The sequence below is a fragment of the Tiliqua scincoides genome, chromosome 15, assembly GCF_035046505.1.
Source record: "Tiliqua scincoides isolate rTilSci1 chromosome 15, rTilSci1.hap2, whole genome shotgun sequence".
Classification (NCBI taxonomy): domain Eukaryota; kingdom Metazoa; phylum Chordata; class Lepidosauria; order Squamata; family Scincidae; genus Tiliqua; species Tiliqua scincoides.
Genome location: NC_089835.1, coordinates 7,399,388 through 7,408,085, shown reverse-complemented (window position 1 = coordinate 7,408,085; position 8,698 = coordinate 7,399,388). Strand labels below are relative to the sequence as shown.

The 8,698-nt window shown below is 48.2% G+C and overlaps 1 pseudogene; it reads right to left on the bottom strand.

Moving 5' to 3' along the window:
- Positions 1-6,167: 6,167 nt before the first annotated feature.
- Positions 6,168-6,284, bottom strand: LOC136635304 (5S ribosomal RNA; annotated as a pseudogene).
- Positions 6,285-8,698: the final 2,414 nt, after the last annotated feature.

Here is an 8,698-nt window from a genome sequence, read left to right as displayed (position 1 = left end):
GGGGTTGGAACACTGAGTGTCTGTGGAACTCCTTGCCTCAGGACATGGTGATAAATACAGTGGATAGGCGGATGCTCTTTTGCCTCTCGCACAACACCAGAACCAGGGGACGTCTACTCACACTGAGTGTCTGTGGAACTCCTTGCATCAGGACATGGTGATAAATACAGTGGATAGGGGGATGCAGTTTTCCCCCTCACAGAACACCAGAACCAGGTGTGTCCACTCACACTGAGTGCCTGTGGAACGCCTGGCCACAGGATGTGGTGACAGAGTGGGCAGGGGGATGTTCTTTTCTTTGCACCAATCATGTTTCAATGTCTTGAGCCAATAGAGGGTGTGTGACCACATGATTTTTGATCCATAACTTTTTTATTAATCAATTAATTAACCCATCTTTTGTGCCCCTCTCCCCTGTGTGCTATTTGATTTGGGTTGAAACAAATCTGTAGAGTGAGTCCATGTAATCATTTTTTATATTTTGCCTTCATCAATTGTTTTAACCAATATTTATTAAATGTTTTGAAAGTTTTAATTAAATTTTTTGGTTGTTACATATTTGCAAATACATGCAACAAGCCTTGCTATAATCCCTGGTGTGCGCTCCAAAGGTGCTCCGTCTCTTTTTGTTCTTCTCTCTTGAAGATCTCCCCTCATTTTCTAGTTCTTAAGTAGTTTCGGAATGGGGATTTAAAGAGAGGGAATTGAAATGAATACATACATAAAATAAATTTAAAAATAAATAAATAAATAAATAAATAAAAGATTAACAAGTTGTGATTTCCTGCCCCCCCTTTTTTTTAGAAAAAAAGCACTCTGTGAGTATGTGTGTGTGTGTGTGTGTGTGTGTGTGTGTGTGTGTGTGTGTGTATTGTTTTGATTTGATTTGATTTGTATTCCTCCTTTCTCCCCACAGGACACCAAGTTGACTATCAACATTTAAAAATCATAAAAATGCAATAAAATACATAAAAATGTCAATAAAATACATATATAAAAATGTCAATAAAATAAATAAAAAATGTCAATAAAATAGCCAGCAGCAATAAATCAGCAGTAAAAATAATTTATTATATTATTATAATACCTATTAATATCTATATCTATCTATACCTATATATTTATTTATTCATGTGTATGAGGATGATCCATGTAATAGAATCTATTGTTACAATTTATAGTTAATAATCATAGACAACACCAAGGATTCAATGCATATCCAGCTTTAACAGATAGGAAAGGCCAGGAGACTGGACAATCAGCCTTTAGTCCCAAAGCAGCAGACAAAGCAAGAGAGGTGTGGGTGGGAACTCCTTATCTACTCAGTGGAATCAATTTTCTCCACCTTCGAGGAGTCATCCAGCAGGATCCCTTCAGAACCAGGAGTAGGAGGGATGCAGAGAGATTGAAACAGATTTGGGCCCAGGGGGTGAAAGCCAAAGCATCAGCCCAATATTTTGGGGGGCAGTGAATACAACTGGGCCTAGATGCTCGTGTATAGATCTGCATCATGTTTGCCATTTTCTGGTTTCTCCTAATACCATGTGCCTCTTTGGGTTCCACTCCAATCCTAGTTGTAACTGCCAGCAGGACATTGAGTGTCATCACTCCAATCTAATGGCTGAGGGCTTGGGACGATGCCCCATATATATATTTATATATCCATTCCATCGGATGGCTCCAGGCCAGCAGCTGGATCAGCTGCCTGAGCTATATCTATATACAGATATAGAGATGTAGAAATAGATAGAGATCTAGAGATATAGAAATTGATATAGATATATAAGCACAGGCAGACCCTGACACTCATCCAAGGCTTGGCAGGGCAACCATGATGGGGAGGTCTGAGGAAGGAGAGGTGAAGGAGAGGGGAACCAGAAGAAAGAAAAGGTGGAGAAAAGCAGAGGGAATGGATCTGTTCGCCCCTCTTTTGCTCAAGCTCGCATTCACCTGGTGCAAGAAAGGGGGGAAAAACCTGGGGTGTCCCATGCCAAACATTGGGGTTCTGCATAAACTATTGGTATGTTCCTTACATCCATTGGAAGGAAGAAAAGGAAAGAAGGAAAGAAGGAATGGGGATCTGGGTGTAAATGTGGGGCTAGAGGCAGAGTTCTTGAAAAGACTGGAAGGGGCAGGAGTCTCCCTGAGCCAGGAAGGGACGGCCCTGCCATTGGCCTCCAGACAGCCTTCATTTGCCCAGGGGAGCACAGAGCGAGCCAAGCACAGATCCACGGAGGTGATCATCCCCTGGTTCCAGGAAATCCCTCATTAACAAGGGATACTTCCCTCATCACCCCAATCCAGAGCCAACCCAATGGAGACAGATGATGAACTTGGTGCAAAATGGCGGTGCCAACATTGAACCAACCTGGAGGCCACCCACACACCTCCAGCTTCCCTTGGCAGAGAATGAGGTGGGGTGATGGGCTGAATCACTTCTGAATGTATGTCCCTCGGTTGTGAATGAACACAAGAACAGCCCCGCTAGACCTGCTTCTGAACACGAAAAGGTGCCCTTATCAACTTGATCAGTTTCTCAGTAAGTAGTCCTGACTTCCTGCTTCCTCGCAGAACAAGGAAACTGGTCAATTGACTGGCCAGAGCCAGTCAAGGCAAGAAGACCCTCTGTGTCCCTGATTGGATGCTGGAGGGAGGAGGAGAGTTGAGTGCTCTTGCTACAGCCCACCCTCAGTCCAACTTGGGCACACCTCGTGTCCTCACCACTCCAAACCCACCGGATCTGACACGAAGGCTCTTGATTCTGTGGGAGCCCATGTCTGGCCAAGTATCCAGTGGCCTTATTGAGGGGCTAATTTCCTTACCCATGGGAAGTGGACGCGACCCTTTCCCCTGAGGAGCCACCGGGGACTGCTGCTGTCCTGTCCCTTTGCTGCTGTCCTGTCCCTGTTGCAGCAGGAAGCTCAATGGGAAATATGAGGTTTCCCTCCCCCCGAGTTGTGCACAGGGTATTCAAAGAGGAACCACCCCTTGAGGCTGGTGTTACTGAAGGTATAGGTGGCCAGCTAAGCCCAGGGTGAGCAAAAACTCACAGGGTTGTCAGAAGGCAAAGAGGCACCCCCTCTTTGCACCATGGAAAGTTATCACCATAGACAACTCTCTCTCTCTCTCTCTCTCTCTCTCTCTCTCTCTCTCTCTCCCTCTCTAAATAAATAAATAAATAAATAGAATATATTGTTAAAATTAATAGTTAATAATAATAGACAACACCAAGGATTCAATGTGTATTCAGCTTTAATAGAAAGGGAAGGACAGGAGACTGGACAATCAGCCTTTAGCCCCAAAGCAACAGACAAAGCCAGAGAGGGGTGGGTGGGAACTCCTTATCTACTCAGTGGAACCCATTTCTTCCTCCTCCAAGGAGTCATCAAGCAGGACCCCTTCAGAACCAGGAGTAGGAGGGATTCAGAGAGAAGAAAACAGATTTGGGCCCAGGGGGTGAAAGTGAAAGCATTGGCCTGATATTTCGGGGGGCAGTGAATACAACTGGGCCCAGAAGCTCAACTATAGATCTGCGTCATGGTCGCAGGATATTGAGCGTTGCCTCTCAAAGCAGACGGCTGAGGGGTATCGAAGGGAACCGGCATGGAGACAGTAACCGTACATGCGAGTGGAGCTGGAATGGAGTATGGTGCTGGTGGGCCCCCCTGGAACCTCACAGCTCCTGGCACAGAAAGGCTTCCAGCTCTTTTCGCAAGATCCCATCGGAGTCACTGGTGGGAGAGGACCCCAATACAGCCGCTGACCTCGAGGCATCCGATTGATCAAGGCTTTCGAGATTCATCAAAGATTGGAACCTGAAAGAGACAAAGATCAGAACCTGAAACAGACAATCGGGAAAGAGCAGTTTTAAGATGGAGCAAGAGATCCCAACCCCTTGTCCGTGGCTGACCCTACCAGGTCAGTGCTACCCCGGCTGCCAGAAGGGAAGCACCCTCTAAGCTCTTAGAGGCAGGACTGATGGCATCTCAAGACCACCAAGCCTTGAAAAAGGGGCAGGGGGACCTGATGCTGGCAAGCTGGTACTTCACCCTGTTTGTTTTTCTATTTCTACAAATTTAAAGCAAATATATGTTTGATGTACACACAAACTCAACACACATGTATGTAGCATTTTGGAGAGGACCCTACACTGGGCCGGTGAGCAGAGTGCCCGGTGTCCTAAGTGGGTACCTCACGCTGTACCTCACGGTCTGGCATGGCCCTCCCTCCCGCCTGGCCCCAATTGGCATGAAATCCCGCCCCTCCCAGCCTCTCCAGGCTGTAGGCCATTTCACGAGGGCTCTGTGGACTTTTGGGTATGGCTGCCAGCTGGGAGGGGAATCATAGGCCCATCTAGTCTAGCTTCCTGTATCTCACAGCGGCCCACCAAATGCCCCAGGGAGCACACCAGATAACAAGAGACCTGCATCCTGGTGCCCTCCCTTGCATCTGGCATTCTGACATAACCCATTTCTAAAATCAGGAGGTTGCACATACACATCATGGCTTGTAACCCGTAATGGATTTTTCCTCGAGAAACTTGTCCAATCCCCTTTTAAAGGCGTCCAGGCCAGATGCTGTCACCACATCCTGTGGCAAGGAGTTCCACAGACCAACCACACGCTGAGTAAAGAAATATTTCCTTTTGTCTGTCCCAACGCTCAATTTTAGTGGATGTCCCCTGGTTCTGGTGTTATGTGAAAGTGTAAAGAGCATCTCTCTATCCACTCTGTCCACCCCCTGCATAATTTTGTAAGTCTCAATCACGTCCCCCCTCAGGCGCCTCTTTTCTAGGCTGAAGAGGCCCAAATGCCGTAGCCTTTCCTCATAAGGAAGGTGCCCCAGACCAGTAATCATCTTAGTCACTCTCTTTTGCACCTTTTCCATTTCCACTATGTCTTTTTTGAGATGCGGCGACCAGAACTGGGCACAATACTCCAGGTGTGGCCTTACCAGCTATTTGTACAACGGCATTATAATATTAGCCATTTTCTTCTCAATAACTTTTCTAATGATCCCAAGCATAGAATTGGCCTTCTTTATCTTTTTAAGTACTAGTGTTGACATGTGAAACACACAACAACACATTGAAACTGACAATGTGTAGAGTTCAGTGAAAGGTCTTTGTCCTAGGGAAGTGGCCCATCCACCACACAAGGGAGGTCTATCTCGGTGGTGGTGTGGTTGCATGGAAGACCACAAGAATATGGTGTGAAGGAGAGAAAGAGGTCCCTCCCCCCATTCTTCAAATGAACCTGTTGAGCACAATCAATGTGATCCACTTTTAAATCAGCGCACCGCTTTCTAGCATACATCATAGGTGTGTAATAGTCCAAAATGAAAGTGGGAAAGAGGGCGTGATGTCAATAATTAGCTAAAGGTGAAGCTCACAAAACATGAAAGGTCCAGGCCATATGTACTTTATGGTTCATAAATGGTAGCTTCCACAAGCCAGGCATAGATCCTGCCCTGTAGGCTCTACAGAAACTGTATAAAAGTGCTCTCCTGGTTGGGATCTACTACAGCTTCCTTGTGTTCTCTCCTGTCTCCCATTCAGCTTCTCTGGTCGGTAAGTTGGATTTCACTCCCTATTCGTTCCTGGTTCTGTGAGGTGTGGTTTGGTGGACCTCATAAAAGGGGCACATGTTTTCATAGATGTCCCACACTGCTTGAAAGTAAATGTTGCTTTATGCTTGTTGTGTGTTCTGGAGAAGATCAAGGCCAATGGGTTCGTGGGCCAGTGGAACTGGGGGTACTGGGTTTCAGTGGACTCCAACAAAAGACCCCCAAATGGTCAACTCAGGTTGGTCAACTCTGTGTGAGTTCTTGGTCAACACAGATCCCAATGGTTTGGCCAAGGTTGGTTGGTTGGTTGGCAACCTTCAGTCTCAAAAGACTATAGTATAAGCCTACAGCACCCGGTATTCCCAAGCGGTCTCCCATCCAAGTACTAACCAGGCCTGGCCCTGCTTAGCTTCCGAGATCATGGTAGCAGCCTACAGCACCCGGTATTCCCAGGCGGTCTCCCATCCAAGTACTAACCAGTCTTGACCCTGCTTAGCTTCAGAGATCATGGTATAAGCCTACAGCACCCGGTATTCCCAGGCGGTCTCCCATCCAAGTACTAACCAGTCCTGACCCTGCTTAGCTTCAGAGATCATGGTATAAGCCTACAGCACCCGGTATTCCCGGGCGGTCTCCCATCCAAGTACTAACCAGGCCTGACCCTGCTTAGCTTCCGAGATCAGACAAGATCAGGCATGTGCAGGGTAACAGTTGCTGCCAAGGCTCTGATGGAAACTGGGTGAATTCCCAGTAAATCCCATTAGGAAAAAGAAAGAATGGAGAATGAACTTCATAAATAACCTGTTCTTTGAAAGTGCAGACTTGGGGTATCTTAACTACCCCAATAGGTGTTTTGATGTCAACAGGAGTAGTTCCTCCCAAGTCAAGACTGGGGATTTTTTTAGGGTTTGGTTCTGGGAACCAAAGTAGATGTAGGATAACATTTCTAAATTAAAATATAAAATGTTAGCCACCCACCTTTGTAACCCTGAATGAGATGACAACATTGTTGTGAAACCAGCCAAGGCCCAGTTGCCGCCCTCTGCAGAGACAATCTGCCTACTAGAAATATAGGCTTCCCCTCTTGACCAGGCCAGCTGGCTGCTTCCTGACCTTTGAAAACCTAGACTTGACCCATCACAACTTTGAAAAGCACCTTGAGAGGTCTGCCAAACCACCAGGAGCTCCCGAGCCTTCCAATTGCAGACGGCTGACCTGAGAAATGCAGGTGGAATCTTGGAGTTCATCATTTGCTTGCAGGACAATCGAAGTTTTACAGGGTCAGTCTGAATGCAGAATGGATGGATGGATGGATTCCAGACATTTATTGTCCCTCACGTATTTTCCCCCCTGCCTTACACTACACACTTGAGTTCTCACTGACTTGCATGTGGACTTAAAGGGGGTGTACAACCAACCCACACATGGTGGACAGGAAGACGGTCACCCAAGTCTTCATTGCTAAGGGCAAGATTCTTGAATGAGTCCCAGCTCAACATTCTGGTTGTGAGTTGCGCAGGTGCCATCTTAGATATGCACACCTTTCTGGGGGCCTTCACACCTGCGCAGGTACATCCCTTCACCTCTCTTGTGTCCTGCTCCAGGCTCACCTCCGTCAGCTCCAACATGTCCAGCTGTTGCGTGCCATCCTGTGCCGCCCCATCTGGCCCCGTCCTTCCCATTAGCGTGGAGTCCTGCGGCACCCCGGCCTGCGGCATCTCGTGCGGCTCCATCGCTCCGCTGTGCGTCCAGCCTTCCTGCGGCATCTCCTGCGGCCCCGTCGCTCCACAGTGCTGCATCCCCTGCCCTACCCCCTGCGCTTACCCCGTTGGACCCCTTGCTCCACTGTGCCAGCCTTCCTGTGTCCCAACCTGCAGCATCCCCTGTGGCCCCATAGCCCCACAGTGCTGCATCCCGTCTCCCTGCCTTCCGCAATGCACCATCCCCTGTGGGCCAATCGGTCCCTTGTGCGGTGTTCAGTCTTCCTGTGTCCCCACCTGCGCCGTCCCCTGTGGACCCATCTCTCCGGTGTGCAGCGTCCAGCCCTCCTGCATCCCCACCTGCTCCATCCCGTCTTGCCTGCCCTCCTGCACCGTCCCCTGCGGACCTCTCCTCCCAGTGAGCGGCGGCTCGTCTTGCACCGTCATCCCACTCGGCTGTGTCCCTTCCTGCATCCCCTGCTAAACCCCCAGGGAGGGCTCTCTGTGGGTTCGTGGTCAATATGGAGTTGAAGTCTTTGCTGTGGATTCTGGCTAAGCGTACGGATGTTGGCGATCCAATGTGTGGGGGATTTGGAGTTCTAACTCCCACCAGTAGCTTCTGTGGGGACTCGTCACCTGTGCTGTTCAATGGTGTGTTGACTTTGCTTCTTGACTGGCTTTCCTCTCTTCATTGGGGTCTAGAGCTATCCATTCTTCCCCAAACCACCCTTCAAAAGTCCCATTTGCTTGTGTTAGACTTAGACGCCTCACTGTTGGTCGTTCCTCTTCCTAACCCTCTGCATGACCCTTGTGGATGTTCTTTCTCTATGAACTTTATGTTCCCTTTTAAATAAAGTCTATTCTACTGCACCAAAGAGCCTGTCTCCTGACCTTCCTTGGGGCTGGGAGTGGAAATCTCAAAAAAACAAGAACCCAAACACATCTCATAGGGGTTCCTCTCGAGGAGACGCATCAGAGCTTCCAAGGGAAGAGGGCCGCAGCCCAGGCACTTGTGAAGACTCCCAGAGGGTTCCTGCACAGCCCCAGCACTGATTTCGTTTGATAACGTGCAATTCAAGGTGACTGTCCGCACTGAAGTTTCCATCCCATCCAACAAATGGCGTCTTTATACGTACTCCTCAATAGGGCCAGACTTAGGCCAATTGGACCAATGGCTCCCAATGGTGCCCTGCGCCTAAGGGACCCCCCCCCACACACACACACACACATCAGGGCAATCTAGTCTTGCATACAATTTTATATCAAAATGTGCTTTGATCCATGTGGTGCATTAACTCACATGTGCTTTTTAAAGGGCCACACTGTTGATCGTTCCTCTTCCAAACCCTCTGCATGACCCTTGTGGATGTTCTTTCTCTATGAATTTTATGTTCCCTTTTAAATAAAGTGCAGCCTCTTGGGGTGTTTTAACT